This window comes from Entelurus aequoreus, linkage group LG05 (assembly GCF_033978785.1).
Source record: "Entelurus aequoreus isolate RoL-2023_Sb linkage group LG05, RoL_Eaeq_v1.1, whole genome shotgun sequence".
Taxonomy (NCBI): Eukaryota; Metazoa; Chordata; class Actinopteri; order Syngnathiformes; family Syngnathidae; genus Entelurus; species Entelurus aequoreus.
The window spans coordinates 20,004,901-20,023,072 of NC_084735.1; the positions used below are offsets into that span (position 1 = coordinate 20,004,901).

Consider the following 18,172-nt stretch of genomic DNA (forward strand, 5'->3'; position numbering starts at 1 on the left):
GTTTTTTTTATTTTTTTTTATAATATAGTCATTTCCTCTTACGTCATTGACAGCGATCGATAGAATCGATATCCAAATCTCCTGAAAATGGTGGTGTCACTGAATGATATTCGTCTTTATCTTTCCCAGGGGACTTATGTCAAACACCAGCATGCTTCGAAACATTTCAAGCGGAGTGTTCGGGCCGCTGCTGGGAACTTCTGTCTTCGTGGTAACGTGCAAAAAATATTAATTAATATATAATACTGTTAAATGTCTGTACTACTTTAAATCAACATTATTGTTGAAACCATTTCACTAATATTAATTAATATATAATAATGTTAAATGTCTGTACTTTAAATCAACATTATTGTTGAAACCATTTCACTAATATTAATTAATATATAATACTGTTAAATGTCTGTACTACTTTAAATCAACATTATTGTTGAAACCATTTCACTAATATTAATTAATATATAATAATGTTAAATGTCTGTACTTTAAATCAACATTATTGTTGAAACCATTTCACTACAATATTGTGTGTGCTGTTGTCCTGTGTAGAAGAGGTCCTGTACCATGGGAACAGAAGGGTCATTTGGACAGAGGAGGAGAAAGTGGCTGTGTTAACCGAAGCCCATGCAGGCCATTTTGGACCACGGAGGATGCAAGCGAAGATTGCTCCCCGGTTTTATTGGCGGTCCATCACAAAGGACACATTGGATTGGGTAAGCAAGCTCCTAGAAGGAAGATATTTGCTTTTAATTTTTATTTTTAGTTGAAACACTCAGGTTAGTAGTTAGTAGTAGGTCGCAAAGTGTTGTGGAATCAAATCATATCTACAATATGTTTCCCTTTATTATTGCTTTTAGGTGCGCACATGTCCTGACTGCCAGCGCTTTGAAAAATGAAAGACCGAGGCGCCTGAGCTGAAGCCCATCAAGGTCGTATCACCTTGGTACATGGTTGGTGAGTGGGTTTATTCACACATCCCTCACCTTTTCACGCACAACTATACAAAAACTCATGCAGTCTAAATTCAAATATTTGCTAAACTGAGAACTGGAATTCATGCTCTAGGTGTGGACCTCTTTGGACCTGTGAAAAAGTCGTCTAAGGGGAACAGATATTGTCTCACTCTGACCGATTATTTAAGAAAGAGGTAACTAAATGGTGGTCTTTGACTATTGTACTCTAGGATTGTAATTCAGTCTGAATGTACTCACATGCTTGAATGCAATGTTGAATTCTAACCACAACGTTACTGGTAAAATGTTTCATGATTGTCATATTGGTGATGACCAAGCCAGGACTCATTCCCTTGATGTTACAGAGTTATGGAGGTTCTTCCAAACAATATGGTTAGGCTGGAGACCCTGGATGGAAAGCCCAAGCATATGATGACCCCGTATGCATCACTGAAACCTCTGCGCCCGAGTATGTCAAACTGAATGCTGTTTACAGGCATTTTTGTTCAGAGATCTTAATATCCCTCCCCTGTATCATAATATGCCTATTTATACTTTTTCAGAAAAAAAGTGTTTATGTGTCCATACATGTAGCTTTCTAACTATTTGTATGATTGACACATGTCCAGTGTCACTGTTTCACGGACCATACATCTGCTGGCCCCACATCACCCTGGAAAAAGGAGCTGCACCCCGACCAGAAACAACTGGTGAGCAGGTTTCAAATTGAGTAAAATTTTGACATTGGAGCCAGTATATATTAAAAATATATACATTTATTGCTTTGTGAAGTGGCCATGGTTATCTTCAAGTCGAGTAATGTAAAATTTTCTCATGAACAGCTCGAGTATGTTTTGGCCTGCGATCGTCCAGCTATGGAGCTGATCGTTAAAGAGGGAGGGGTGTGTTTAACCCGAGAAGAGTTTTGGTCTCAGAGACATGGACTCCACGGTCAGTACCGTAACTGTTATGTTTGTTTCACTTGACTGCTTATTCCATGGATATGTATAACTTTGTTACATCTGTAATGTGATGACAGATTGGAAATGCTTGCCTCCAGCTGGTTCAGGAAGCTGCTCAGAGACATGTATGATTTCTTAGAGCTGCACAACAGAGGCTGCTTTTTGTCATAAAAAAATCTGATTCAATGGTTAATATAAAACCTCACATATCCTCATGTTTTTGGATTCAAAACTGTTCCAGGGCAAAGATGTCTTCATTGCCAACATGTATATTGTACCAACGTGGAAGCACAAAGACGTCGATCCAATGTCAAGCCTTCCAGTGATTACAATGAAATTTGAATGATAATAGCTACACTAATCTGAAATTTCTTTCTAAAATATTCATAAATGTTTACTACAGAGGGATGCACATCTAAAGGATGCACTCCTCTTCCCAGCGTGGAGCAAGCACAACGGGCCAGAGCATTACCTTCTCTGTGTAAGTGTTGAAAAGAAAAATACTGGAGATATCTTATAATTCTTGTGCAATTACATTATTTATGCCTCTTTCTGAATTGACCATTATAGGTGTTGAGGCCGGCAAAGAGAGAAATTCTCTTGCTGGACTCTCAGTTTGCCCTTTGGCCATCTGGTTTTGGTGATGAGGTGTACAGATCCATCTTTAGGTCCCTTTATAATAATCCTGGCCACAGTTCCATTTTGGCCACTTTTTGTTCCAGCCATGTTCTGGTTTTGGCTATGGTTCTGTTCTAGTCATCTTTCCCTTCCCCGCTATGCTCATGTTTTAGACATGTTCTTCTTTCGGCTATGTTCCCATTCTGGCCATGTTCCAGTGGTGTGCAACAGGGGTCCCCAACCACAGAGTCATGGACCAGTACTGGTGAAACGTGATTTTGTTCATGCTTTGGCAGTGTTCTAATAGAATTTTCACTTGTTTATTTACAATTTGTCTTCATGTTTTAATGTGCCAAGTGGCTTATTGCATTTTATTTTATTCACATTTGGCTTTTTTACTGCAGGAGCATTGCGCAGCACATCATCCCAGGAAGCTGGAGTGAGCTCACTGGAAAAGACATGCAGGTAATAGGTTTACTCTATAAAATATAAATGTCTTGTAGTAAACCCAAAGGCTGTATACATTTTCATGGTGCTAATGTGTATTACCAGGAGATCCCACGCCAGACCTCGGGGAATGACTGTGGTGTTTTCATGCTCATGGTAAGTTGAGCATTTTTAAAGAAGAAGAGTAGGTTAAACTTCCCCCACAATGATGTGAAACACAGTATCAAATTACAAAAATATTTGGTTGCAATTATTGCTTCCAGAGATATTCCTATTTATCACATTTCCAGTATTGATGTTGACGGCTCTTTTCATCAATTTAGTAGATTATTACAAAGTAGAGAAATATTTTTTTCATTACACCATTATTACATGTGCTCAGAAAAATTACCATTTTCTATTTTTAGTACTCCCTCTGGCTCTGTACGGACACTACTTTTCACTACAGTGTGGTAAGGATTTAGATATTTAAAAGATTTCAAAATAAGCGGCTCTGAGAGGTAAAAATAATGAACTCATTGTTATATCTGCTCTAGCTGGACATGCAGTCAATCCGGCGTTGGTGGTGTGTCCTTCTAATGGAGCGCTTTGGCATTGAAGGGTAGGACAACTTCTTGAAATATCTGATGTATTGTTTATCATGATTAGTAACTGCCTGCGATGAGGTGGCGACTTGTCCAGGGCGTACCCTGCCTTCCGCCCGAATGCAGCTGAGATAGGCTACACCGACCCCCCACGACCCCAAAGAGGGACAAGCGGTAGAAAATGGATGGATGGATGGATGGATGGATTAGTAACTGTAATCTGAAGAGCTTTTCTTCAATTTCCCCAAAGGCATGGCCAGAGGTTCTGTTATTGGACGGACAAGGTGAGCGGCCTATTGCAGGGCATTCTTCAGCCAGTCTTTAGGGTATCCAGAAACTCAGTCCAGGCCATCGACTGCGTCATCAAAGATTAACTGAATACAGTACTGGTATGCCATGACACAAAAGTGAATAAATTGTAGCATACCTATGTTGCTCCATAAAAAAAAATGATTGGAGAAATATGTAAGATGGGGGAAAAATAACTGGTTCAAAAATAATAATCTAAAAACCTTTATTGGTTTGTACCTTGATGTGGTTTAAGAGCTTTTCACTATAACATGTCTACTTCTGAGGTGACCACCACTTGTGATTATAATTGACGCTTTGTCCTTTATCTGTGTTCCCCATTCTTTAGGTGCAGCTCGCGCAATGTTTGGAACAAAACATTTGTAAACAATAAAAAAACATTTTACATTGCAGTTTTTTGCCTCATTTTAAAGTCTTGAAGAAATACACAAGGTTTTTCTTTATTATTATGTTCTTATTCTAAATACTGTCGTTTGTCTGACCACGGGTCATCTGACTTCACTGAGGTACATATGTGCACGTAAATGTCATTTTAATTTACTTCACTTACACAGAGAACTAAAAAAAAACTGAATTTAACGAATAAATTTAGTTTTAATAAAGTTTAATAATGTTGATTGATAATTAATTAACTTATTGTACACTGTTATTAATTTCCGCATATGCCCACGAGTCAAATGTGCAGTCAGGAATATCCTCAAATTAATTTGTCAGATTAATACTTGTCCGATTAATACAGACGTTTTGTTAACGCTGTATTATAAAAAAGAGTCAAACGAAGTGCTATCGATTGCTGTCAAAGACGTAAGAGGAAATGACGTAAGCGGAAATGACCCCGGAAGTAAATGGGGGTAGGAAGGTTTTTCTAATGGGAACAAAATTGGCGTGACAGCTGTCGCAAAGCAGGCGAGTGGCAACAACCCGGAAGTTGTGCACGCTTGGGAGGAGGAGCTACGCCGTCGCCATAACTTGATAAATAAAGTAAAACAATATTTTTTTATTTGTCTTCATTCGACGAATATACAGAACACTCGCCATTCTGTACACGTGGTGTTTTAAAATACCGCCACTGATTTTCTTTCCGATCCGATACGGAGTAAAATCCAGGCTGGTATGGGCGATGTGTGCCACTGCGCTTGCGCATTACTTACTGATTTTAATTTTTTTAATTAAACAAACATATATCCACAACAGTGACGTGCAGTCAGGGGAGGCAGGCGAGGCGGGGTATCACGTGCCATCATGGAAAAAAAAAAAAAGTAAAAAGAAAAAAAATAATAATTGAATTGTTCAAATATGACAATTGCGTGGTTTTCTTTTTAAATAAAAGACCAATAATGGCAATTTTTTAAAATATTTTTTTATTATTTGAATCATATAATATAAAGAGAAAAAGTTAAACTGCCTTTTTTATTTGATTAATAATCAAACTTTTTTTTTTTAAAGAACATTTTTATAATGTATGAAAATATCAGTAACAAAGTGTCCTCCGCATCCTTCGGCCCTCAGTAAGAAAAATGTGGACACTTCTGCAAAACACAAACCAAGTGGCTGCTTTGGGCCACATGACCACTAGGGGGCATTATTTCTTCACCGAATAAGCCATCATTTTTTTTCTTAACTTTGCTGAAAAACACAGACAGCAGTTCTAGCGTTATTGCGTCAGTAACAATTAATGAGTCCATTCAGGACTTCTTGTTTTTTTTTTAATTTTACATTCTCAGAGATCATTGTCCAATTACTGTAATGTTTTAATTATAACTAATAACATAAAGAAAATAACCTGATTGTCTGCTGTCTGCTCTGTCGTCCAGAAGTTGCAGACATTCTCTGTGTATGTTTTACACTTGAAGTAAGTTTAAACATTCATTTATGTTCTAACACATTTACCCCCGCACGTTAAGAGCATTTGTGAACTGTTGAGAGCTAATTTTTGTTTGTACATGAGAGGCGATGAGAGATTATCATCACACTTCAACATCTCTAACATGTAAATGCTGCGTTTTTGAAAGGTCAGCATTACAAATTAAAATGTGTTTTCAATTGTCTTACCCTGGTTAGGTAACTATTACATAAATACAAAAAAACATGCCAACGGGGAAGTGAATGTTTGTATACTGCATTACCCATAAGGCTAAGCCCTTTGGCCAGGAACAGGAAGTAAGTCTGAGCTATGCACACGACAATTGTGTCGTGTGAGCAACAAGAGTGGATAAGTAGTTAAACGTTGTTCTCCCTGCTTCGTCTACACAAGAAACATACGTTTCGGGAACCTTCTGCATCGGGGATTATATCGGCCATGTTTGTGGGGGGACTTTGTGTCAGCATCCAGGTGGCCGTGGTCTAGTGACGACCTGGTCCAGGCATGAAGGGAGGTGGGTCATCGGGGAATTGTTTTTAAGTCTGCAAAGCACTTTGTGTGGCATTTCATTTATGTATGAAATGCCACACGTAAACTAAAAGTATTTCCCAAATGTCTAATTTTGTGCCCCTCTGCCACGGTTGTTAACCAGTTTTGCTCACATTTTAGACTCCAGTGTTTGCCAGGCCACAAAAGGTGTGTACTGAGTTACCGCCTAAAAAACAAGCACTAACATAATAGCAAAGGCAATCCAGTCTGTTTGCATGTTTTGCCAAATGTTTTGAGTGCAGCGGTTTAGGAGTAGGAGAGTTACACAACGGCGTGTACGTGTTTGACACAACCAACAGCAAAGACACATGTGTTGTGTCTCTGGTCTGTATCGGGGCATAAGACACACAACAGACATACCAACCAATTCACTACAGGGTGTGTCATTAATTATGTTAAAGAGGCACATTAAAGGTCAGCAATTAGCTAAGGCGTGACACTGTTTTTGCCTTTTCTCATACACGCCTCACACAAGTGTACATTTCCATGTCTCCTGAAGACACCAGACACATTTTTACCTTCTTAAAAACATAGCCAGAGTTTGCTGTATTCTCTCTCATAACAACAAAAAGACGTGAATGCATGATTTTATTACAAGCCGTATTGACTATTGTAATGCCTGATTTCTGGTCCTTTTAAAAGGTTATTGCATCTTTACAGTTAGTACAAAATTCAGCTGGACATGTGCTAGTGAAGACCAGAAAGCGGGCCCACATTACACCAGTTTTAAAATCACTAGATTGAGTCTCTTTGTGTTTCAGGATCAATTTTAAAGTTCTTCTTCCTTTGTTTCATAAATGTTTTATGGTATTGGGCCTTCTTATCTTTCAGATTTGCTTTTATCCCACAAAACCTTGCAGATCCTGGGATCCTCCAGCACTCGTCCCCTAATTATTATTTCTATTTTAATGATATCAGGACACAAAGTCAGAGGATGGCATCTTTTCATTATGGAACAACTTCATGATTTTAAGAGCAGATTTAAAATCCTTCTTTTTGATTTGGCTTTTATTTACCATTTATTAATTTTATTGAAGTCATTACATTCTGCCCTCACTATATGTATTAAGGTTTTACAGCTTGGCAGACCTCTAACAATCCAAGATGTTCCAATAAAGTTCCAAAGCAAATTAATCCATTTAGGCTCTTTATTGTTGTTGATCTTGCACACTACTTTAGTCTTGTACTTATCTTTACTTTTGTCTTGCACTTTACTTGTAAAACTGAAATGCACACAATGACAAATGTATAAGCTACGTGATTCAAATAACATACTGAAATGTAATACACAATATGTAAATATTAGCTTTACACAAATATACAACACTATCCTCAAACAACACTTCTAAGTGTTGAAAATATTTAGTTGGTGTAAATATGACTGGCAGCCATTTTATGTCCTCAAAACATCCATTAAAATCGTGTTTCCATCAACATCTTACTATCAAATTGAACCGATTCCACCTTAATATTGAAGTATATAAACAAGTTAAACAGTTTACTTACAGACTTATCTTTTCCAAGGCTTGTAAGGGCTAACACAACTTGTCTGCTTCTCATTTGTCTCATAAATTGACTTCCTGAAATCGTCAACCCGGAAGTGTCTAAACAAATCACGCGTAGTACTTTCCTATCGCCACAAGGTGTCAGTAAGAGTCTACAATCAAATGGGCATAACACATTAATACTTGTTTTTATAATTCATGCTAGATTTTATTTTGTTCTATTGTATATTTACTGCAGTGGTGATTGCTCTAAGACTGCAAGGGAAGCCCAGCTTCCCTAAAATGTCAAAAAATAAGTGGTTAAATATATAGTGTTGTGTGTACATGTTATTGACTAAATATGCACTACAACACGCTCTTTTGTTCAGAATCAGCTTCTTATCACTGGTAACGACGCGACTTTCCTCTCTCTCATTCCCGCAGCTTCACGGTGCTTTAAACAGTGTAGACGCTGGCCGTCCACAGAGTTCATACACTGCAGCAAAACGAGACGAGTCATTGGATGAATGCTGGGCTTTGTCCCGCCCATCGGACGCTCAGCGTCTCTGGTGGTCTACGGGGCAGTGGGCTGGCCTCGGCCGGCCCGGACGCTCAACTTCTGCATGATGATCGGATGATCTGTCTAAGGCTGATTCCCTTTTTGATAACATAATGGCAAAGGCAATCCAGTCTGTTTGCATGTTTTGCCAAATGTTTTGAGTGCAGTGGTTTAGGAGTAGGAGAGTTACACAACGGCGTGAACGTGTTTGACACAACCAACAGCAAAGACACATGTGTTGTGTCTCTGGTCTGTATCGGGCCATAAGACACACAACAGACATACCAACCAATTCACTACAGGGTGTGTCATTAATTATGTTAAAGAGGCACATTAAAGGTCAGCAATTAGCTAAGGCGTAACACTGTTTTTGCCTTTTCTCATACACGCCTCACACAGGTGTATATTTCCATGTCTCCTGAAGACACCAGACACATTTTTATCATCTTAAAAACATAGCCAGAGTTTGCTGTATTCTCTCTCATAACAACAAAAAGACGTGAATGCATGATTTTATTACAAGCCGTATTGACTATTGTAATGCCTGATTTCTGGTCCTTTTAAAAGGTTATTGCATCTTTACAATTAGTACAAAATTCAGCTGGACATGCGCTAGTGAAGACCAGAAAGCGGGCCCACATTACACCAGTTTTAAAATCACTACATTGGATCTTTTTGTGTTTCAGGTTCAATTTTAAAGTTCTTCTTCCTTTGTTTCATAAATGTTTTATGGTATTGGGCCTTCTTATCTTTCAGATTTGCTTTTATCCCACAAAACCTTGCAGATCCTGGGATCCTCCAGCACTCGTCTCCTAATTATTATTTCTTTTTTAATGATGATGTCAGGATACAAAGTCAGAGAATGGCATCTTTTTACTATGGAACAACATGTTTTTAAGAGCAGATTTAAAGTCCTTCTTTTTGATTTGGCTTTTATTTAACATTTATTAATTTTATTGAAGTCATTACATTCTGCCCTCACTATATGTATTGAGGTTTTACAGCTTGGCAGACCTCTAACAATCCAATACGTTCCAATAAAGTTCCAAAGCAAATTAATCCATTTAGGCTCTTTATTGTTGTTGATCTTGCACACTACTTTAGTCTTGTACTTATCTTTACTTTTGTCTTGCACTTTACTTGTAAAACTGAAATGCACACAATGACAAATGTATAAGCTACGTGATTCAAATAACATACTGAAATGTAATACACAATATGTAAATATTAGCTTTACACAAATATACAACACTATCATCAAACAATACTTCTGAGTGTTGAAAATGTTTCTCTGGTGGAAATATATGACTGGCAGCCATTTTATGTCCTCAAAACATCCATTAAAATCGTTTTTCCATCAACATCTTCCTATCAAATTGAACTAATTCCCCCTTAATATTGAAGTATATAAACAAGTTAAACAGTTTACTTACAGACTTATCTTTTCCAAGGCTTGTAAGGGCTAACACAACTTGTCTGCTTCTCATTTGTCTCATAAACTGACTTCCTGAAATCGTCAATCCGGAAGTGTCTAAACAAATCACGCGTAGTACTTTCCTATCGCCACAAAGTGTCAGTAAGAGTCTACAATCAAATGGGCATAACACATTAATACTTGTTTTTATTATTCATGCTAGATTTTATTTGGTTCTGTTATATATTTACTGCAGTGGTGATTGCTTTAAGACTGCAAGGGAAGCTCAACTTCCCCTAAAATGTCAAAAAAAAAAGTGGTTAAATATATAGTGTTGTGTCCACAGAGTTCATACACTGCAGAGAAACGAGACGAGTCATTGGATGAATGCTGGGCTTTGTCCCGCCCATCGGACGCTCAGCGTCTCTGGGGGTCTACGGGGCAGTGGGCTGGCCTCGGCCGGCCCGGACGCTCAACTAGGTAGCGAGCTGCACATAATGGCAGATCTTTTTAATGTTTTATTGATTTTATTGAGCGAGAAATATACATTTATAATGCACACAAGAGTATAAACTATTGTCATTAGTGGTTAGATTGGAGCTACATCTGCAGGTGTAGAGAGGAGCTTCTCCTGTTTAAAGCGGCTCAAATCTTACACCCGCAACACCATGGGCCAAGGCCGTTTAAGCAGCCTAGCTCTGCTGGCCATTGAGAGGACACTTGTCAAATCCCTGGAAAAGACTCCTTCTTGGTACGACTGGGTCACAGATCACTTTCTTAAAAAGGAACGGAGGGTAGAATTTACGTATGAATAAACCAACACATTTTACGATGTAGGCCGAAATTGAGCTTCCCCTCATTGAGAGACCAGCATCCGCCACTGATTTACTGTGAAGATATACAAACCCCGTTTCCATATGAGTTGGGAAATTGTGTTAGATGTAAATATAAACGGAATACAATGATTTGCAAATCATTTTCAACCCATATTCAATTGAATATGCTACAAAGACAACATATTTGATGTTCAAACTGATAAAAAAAATTATTATTTTTGCAAATAATCATTTACTTTAGAATTTGATGCCAGCAACACGTGACAAAGAAGTTGGGAAAGGTGGCAATAAATACTGATAAAGTTGAGGAATGCTCATCAAAGACTTATTTGGAACATCCCACAGGTGAACAGGCAAATTGGGAACAGGTGGGTGCCATGATTGGGTATAAAAGTAGATTCTATGAAATGCTCAGTCATCCACAATCAAGGATGGGGCGAGGGTCACCACTTTGTCAACAAATGCGTGAGCAAGTTGTTGTACAGTTTAAGAAAAACCTTTCTCAACCAGCTATTGCAAGGAATTTAGGGATTTCACCATCTACGCTCCGTAATATCATCAAAGAGTTCAGAGGATCTGGAGAAATCACTGCACGTAAGCAGCTAAGCCCGTGACCTTCCATCCCTCAGGCTGTACTGTATCAACAAGCGACATCAGTGTGTAAAGGATATCACCACATGGGCTCAGGAACACTTCAGAAACCCACTGTCAGTAACTACAGTTGGTCGCTACATCTGTAAGTGCAAGTTAAAACTCTCCTATGCAAGGCAAAAACCGTTTATCAACAACACCCAGAAACACCGTCGGCTTCGCTGGGCCTGAGCTCATCTAAGATGGACTGATACAAATTGGAAAAGTGTTCTGTGGTCTGACGAGTCCACATTTCAAATTGTTTTTTGGAAACTGTGGACGTCGTGTCCTCCGGACCAAAGAGGAAAAGAACCATCCGGATTGTTATAGGTGCAAAGTTGAAAAGCCAGCATCTGTGATGGTATGGGGGTGTATTAGTGCCCAAGACATGGGTAACTTACACATCTGTGAAGGTGCCATTAATGCTGAAAGGTACATACAGGTTTTGGAGCAACATATGCTGCCATCCAAGCAACGTTACCATGGACGCCCCTGCTTATTTCAGTAAGACAATGCCAAGCCACGTGTTACATCAACGTGGCTTCATAGTAAAAGAGTGCGGGTACTAGACTGGCCTGCCTGTAGTCCAGACCTGTCTCCCATTGAAAATGTGTGGCGCATTATGAAGCCTAAAATAGCACAAGGGAGACCCCCGGACTGTTGAACAACTTAAGCTGTACATCAAGCAAGAATGGGAAAGAATTCCACCTGAGAAGCTTCAAAAATGTGTCTCCTCAGTTCCCAAACGTTTACTGAGTGTTGTTAAAAGGAAAGGCCATGTAACACAGTGGTGAACATGCCCTTTCCCAACTACTTTGGCACGTGTTGCAGCCAGGAAATTCTAAGTTAATTATTATTTGCAAACAAAAAATAAAGTTTATGAGTTTGAACATCAAATATCTTGTCTTAGTAGTGCATTCAATTGAATATGGGTTGAAAAGAATTTGCAAATCATTGTATTCCGTTTATATTTACATCTAACACAATTTCCCAACTCATATGGAAACGGGGTTTGTATTTTATCTTCATAATATTTTTTTTTCTTGTTTCTTCACCTGGCTCCTCTGTACTCAGCCATGCAGTCAACAATGTGAGTGTGTGTCTGATGATGGAGGGAGGTGGGTCATGGGGAATTGTTTTGAAGTCCGCAAAGCACTTTGTGTTGCATTTCTTTTACATATGAAAAGTGCTTTAAAAATAACGTTTGATTTGATGAGTCGGTGAACTAAAACTATTTCCCCCGATGTCTCATTTTGACATCATCCTTGCAAACAAAAAAAGCTTTCTCTCTCTGGAAGACTTTTAATTGACGGACAGTATAGAATGGGACATTAACATAACTAACATCTAGAACAGTGGTTCTCTTTCAACAAGTGCCACACAACTTGACTTTGACATTTTTAATACAACCGTGTTTGTCTACCATTGCACAGATGGCATTTTTTCTCTTCAAGTAGTACATACAGTAGTACCCTGTGATACAAAACACTACACACGACACACATTTTAAGATTTTTCTAAAAAAGTAGCATGAAAGTTACCATTCCTGGTAGCAATTCAATTGCTTTTTGGGGAAAGCAACTAATAACAATACTCCATTACTTATTTTTTCCAAAACTGCCTCCTAACCTTACCGAACCTGTATTTACAATGATTAGAGCATAATCATTAAGTAAAAACAACTTGGGAGGTGTTAGTGCCACACCCCACCACAAGTCGCCGATTTATCCTCAACTTAACAATTTAGGCTTTCATTTTAATTGTCTTAACTTTAATAGTTTAACTTAATAAGCCTAATTAAGTCCGACTTTTAACGTTTGTTTTGTTGGGGATAATCGTCAGGTAAATAACATACCAAACTTTCCAGGGCGGTGTCAAGCTAGCATATAAAAGGATGGCTCGTTGTTGTCCTCAGTATCAAACATCTTCACTGCAAAGGTAAGACGACACAACTTGACTTACTTTGACATTTTTAATACAACAGTGTTTGTCTATCATTGCACAGATGGCTTTTTCTCTTCGCGTCTTCTTCCTCCTGTGTGGGATCAGTGGAGTATTTGGTTGGTAGCTAATACAGCAAGACACTTTTTTCACATATTTCCTGTTTGTTTTTCAAAGAACAATTGTGTTGCAGGCAGCTGTCTTACTGGCTGGACACCCTTTAACAATGAATGTTACATCTTAAAAGACAATCCAGTGTCTTATGAAGAAGCACAGGTATGGATGGATTTCACGTTGTAAACTGTGCCAATAAGAGGATTCAACTGAGTGATCCTGTTTTGTACTTTGTCTCATCAGAAAGACTGCAGGGGCCTTGGTGCTCAACTGGTGATCATCAATGATACAAACAAAAATTTCGTTGTTGATCTGATCGAAGACGCTAATGGCAATGTCTTCGTAGACACCTCGATAGATCTCGCCAGCCAGGTGTGACCAGTAGCAAAGTCAACTGAAGGGGAAGGGTGGGTGGCGGTCTGAGGTCAAGCTGCTATGTGGTGGGCTTTCAGTTGTGACTCTGTGAGTACTTGTGGCTATCTGGTCTGGCTAGACTGCTTTCACCAACACTCTGGGCTTTGAGCTGCCCTGCTAGGGACGGTCTTCTGGGTTTGCCTTGCCTCGTCCCTGCATTGGTCTTTTGCGGGCTGTCTACCAGGTTGTGGTTCTGTCTGTCTTTGGGGTGTGTGCACAAAAGTGGGGACCACTGTCCACACATTCCCATGTTCTAGCACTGCATCACTGCTGCCAACACAACACATACACTCTTTTATGGGTGCAGATTCCAAGTAAGGTAGTGTCTCTTTTTTTTTAAAGTGAATCAATGAAACGTGATTGTCTTGCAGGGCTGTGGAAGTTCACCAAGTGTTGACTGTGCGTACATTGATGGACCTGGTATGTAGAACAACAACTTGTACACTGGATCTGATTGGTAGAAGATTTCACAAGTTGTTTTGGTTTCTCACAGCTGGAACGTGCGGCACCAACGCCTGCAGTGTCGACAAGCCATATGTTTGCGTCAAGTAGATGTAAACGTCAACAGCGGCCCTTAATCATACAAGGCATGAGCAAACTGACTCTGCATGCCATAAATTGGCCAATAAGCTTTTTAATCGGTCCCAAATTTGCTTCTTTACTGCTATTAAATAAATATTTTCTGAAGCTAGAGAGTGGAGGGTGGGGTCTGCAGACCAGCGCTTGTCAGTGTGACGGTGGAAGACAGAAAAACAAGATTTCTACGACTAAGTTCTGTAAAAAAAACTACTTTTTATAGGACATTTGTGTGTTTGTTTTCTTGTTTGGCTCTGTTGTTGTTTTTTTTTTACATTTTTGCTTGATGATAAACAAGTCAAAGAGTTTGTCGTTGGTTTCGTTCACATACTCTTGATGTTCAATTTTTGATTGTTCATCTACACTCTGGGTGTTTTAATCAATAAAAACCTGCAAATTACTTTTTTTGTCTGTCATGATTTCCTGGTGAATTTTTCTCTCCAGTCACATTTAAAACATTATTTATGAGTCGGTCTGAAAATCTCATCAGAATTGATCTGCAGCAGAACGCACACTGTATATCTTGAAGGTGATGACATTGTTATTTAACTAGCATGGAAACAGTCACAAAGCCGGTTCAGTGTCATGCAGCGATACTTTGTTAGGACACTGCAGTTACCTTAGACAGAGACAATTAATAAACAACTAAATATTTTTGCAAAACATTACAAAACAACCCTAAAAGGCTGCTTCTATGAGGTGAAATTAATATAACAGTAAGTAAAGGAAATGTGCCTGTAAAATGACCACAATCGCCCCCTAGTGTACAAAAGGCGCACTGCAAATAGCCAACAGTCACATTAGAGATAGAGCTTGGAAACTAGAACTTTCCATGTGAAAATAGAAGAAACCTTGTTATTTGAGAAATCCGACTAGATCAGTGCATGGAAACTTACTAATTGACCATCTCTGGCGCCCCCTTGGGGGAAGATCATGTGGTGCGTGGTACTCAAGATTGCCAGTGGCGAGAGGGAGTTTGGTGAGACCAGGACAGGACAGGACACCCTTGTCAGGAGTCATGACATCATCAGCAGCTAACAGGCGAACAATGTGAGAAGAAATTATTAAAATAATAGATAATAAAAACAATATTCTTACAAATGAAATACATCCATCCATTTTCTACCGCTTGTCCCTTTCGGGGTCGCGGGCGGTGCTGGAGTCTATCTCAGCTGCATTTGGGCGGTAGGCGGGGTACACCCTGGACAAGTCGCCACCTCAACAAATGAAATACATCAAATATTATTCCAAATACTAACTATAATAAAATATAATAATGTTGGTGTGTGAGTGGGAGTTCACAGGTTGTAATGTACTACGGCTGAGTGAAAAAAAACAAAAAACATTGCAAGATCGTTCTTCTTTCTCTCTGTTGTCAAGTTTGTTGTAGTAGAAATACACGAGAAATGGGAAATAAACAAGTCATCTAACATTCTGTAAAGGTGGCTGTTGTGTTCAAAAAGGACGTTTTAGGAACGCCACCAACTGTGTTCAAGCAATCAGCGTTGGAAAGCCCAGCATGCACCTGATAAGGTTCCAGGAACCTACCAAGCAAGCAGGAACTGTGCATAGTTCCTGAAGAACTAAGCCCCAGTCCCAATACACCCCCCTCGCCCTGCTTTTTAGTCCTATCCCTACAATTACTCTTTGCATGCAAGGGTCGTGGGCATAACGAGGGGTAGGGGGTATGAATCTAGTCCTGTGAGGGATTTCAGATGCTGACTCGCCCAGGTAGGGCCAGAGAAAATTCCCCAATTTCTGCATTAGTTAAATAATACATATTAGTTTGTAACGCTAGCTAACATAAGGCTAAACATTAACATAACACACCTTCTAAAAATTCAAAAGAGACAACAGTCGTCGATGGCGGCTTCTTCTCTGTGTTGTTTATTTGTTTATTCATCAACCAAAGCATGAGGAACGATGAAAAAAACAACTCAATTGCTGTCGGGTTTGTTGTGTAATGGTGGGACCAGGGTTGTACGGTACTGCTACTAACAAGGTACTGCGGTACTAATGAATTAAAAAGGTTAATACTGCCTTTGGAAAATACTGGTATTTTTTTTTTCTTTTCAATCAACATATGCTGCTATGCGGCGGTGACGTTGTTGCACCGAGGCTCATTCATGTGTCAAAACGCACACACACACATCGCATACAAGAAGAAACAGAGTCGAAAGGAAGAGTGATATCGTAAAATAATGCAAGTGAATTGACTGAATTTCGTCACAAATATTTCATTTGTGTCTTATCTTTAACAATGTGTGTTTTACCTGCTACATGTCTTTTTATCTGTGTACTTTTACTAATCATTGTATTTGTCTTAAAACTCAGTTTAAAATTGGTAACAAATCATGAAGCATTTAATACAATGTCAATAAAACTTCCTACTCTATTCTGACCTCAATCCAGATTATGGCAGGCGTTATGTAATATGAAATGTTGTAAAGTGTTTTTGAGTGCTATAAAAATTGTATGTTTAATCTGAGACACTTGTGATTTAGGGCTATATAAATAAACATTGATTGATTGATTGATTGATTGATTATCATAAGATTTTATGTTAAAATGAAGACAATAATGAAATTTTTTGCCGCCCCCTTTATTTTGAGAAGAATCAAAAAGTATCGAAATACATATCAATATACATTTTGGTACCAAAATATTGGTACTGGTACCAAAACATCGGTATGGGGACAAACCTAGGTGGGACATACGTGCAAACGTAACGACGTAGTTGCTTACGTGGCCAAACGTTAACTATGCAGTGACATAGCAAGTGGTGTCCCAATTCCTAGGGAAGATTACAAAGCTCTACCCCTTGTTGCTTCATTTCAAGGGTGTAGTGGTAGTGGGTGTGGGCTAGTGGTAGTGGGTGAGGGGGAACATTGGGGTTAGGCCTAAATCTACACGGGTAGTTTTTGGTGGAAACAAAGGGGGAAATTGATTTACTTGGGTAAATGGGGAAAGTTTCTGGAAAAGTTCCTGCGGTGGAAAAGGGACAAATTATGGCCCCCGTCTATGGAACAGCTTCATGTTTTTAACAGCAGGCTTAACCCTTCTTTTTAATTTAACATTTATTCATTCTATGTATTTATTTATACTTTACTTTTTATTTAGTTCTGTTTATTTATTATATATTTAATGTGAAGATAATTGTATCTTCATGATTTCCTTTACTCATATTTGATCCTTAATTCTCATGTTTTTTACCATTTGTAAAGGTTTTATTATTTTTAATTTCCATCGTTCTTCAGCAGGAACCTTCTGCATCGGGGATTATATCGGCCATGTTTGTGGGGGGACTTTGTGTCAGCATCCAGGTGACCGTGGTCTAGTGACGACCTGGTGCAGACATGGTGGGAGGTGGGTCAACGGGGAATTGTTTTTAAGTCTGCAAAGCACTTTGTGTGAAATGAAATGCCACACGTAAACTAAAACTATTTCCCAAATGTCTCATTGTGTGCCCCTCTGCCATGGTTGTTAACCAGTTTTGCTCACATTTTAGACTCCTGTGTTTACCAGTGCACGAAAGGTGTGTACTGAGTTACCGCCTAAAAAACAAGCACTAACATAATAGCAAAGGCAATCCAGTCTGTTTGCATGTTTTGCCAAATGTTTTGAGTGCAGTGGTTTAGGAGTAGGAGAGTTACACAACGGCGTGTACGTGTTTGACACAACCAACAGCAAAGACACGTGTTGTGGTCTGTATCGGGGCATAAAACACACAACAGACATACCAACCAATTCACTACAGGGTGTGTCATTAATTATGTTAAAGAGGCACATTAAAGGTCAGCAATTAGCTAAGGCGTGACACTGTTTTTGCCTTTTCTCATACACGCCTCACACAAGTGTACATTTCCATGTCTCCTGAAGACACCAGACACATTTTTACCTTCTTAAAAACATAGCCAGAGT

The 18,172-nt window shown here is 39.0% G+C and overlaps 1 long non-coding RNA gene across 1 annotated transcript; it reads left to right on the top strand.

The window, feature by feature from the left end:
* The first annotated feature begins 48 nt into the window (after positions 1-48).
* Positions 49-1,422, top strand: LOC133649644 (uncharacterized). The gene is made up of 5 exons (XR_009826105.1): positions 49-211; positions 550-713; positions 858-954; positions 1,066-1,147; positions 1,319-1,422. It is a non-coding gene; the product is annotated as an uncharacterized LOC133649644 (long non-coding RNA).
* The last annotated feature ends 16,750 nt before the right edge of the window (positions 1,423-18,172 follow it).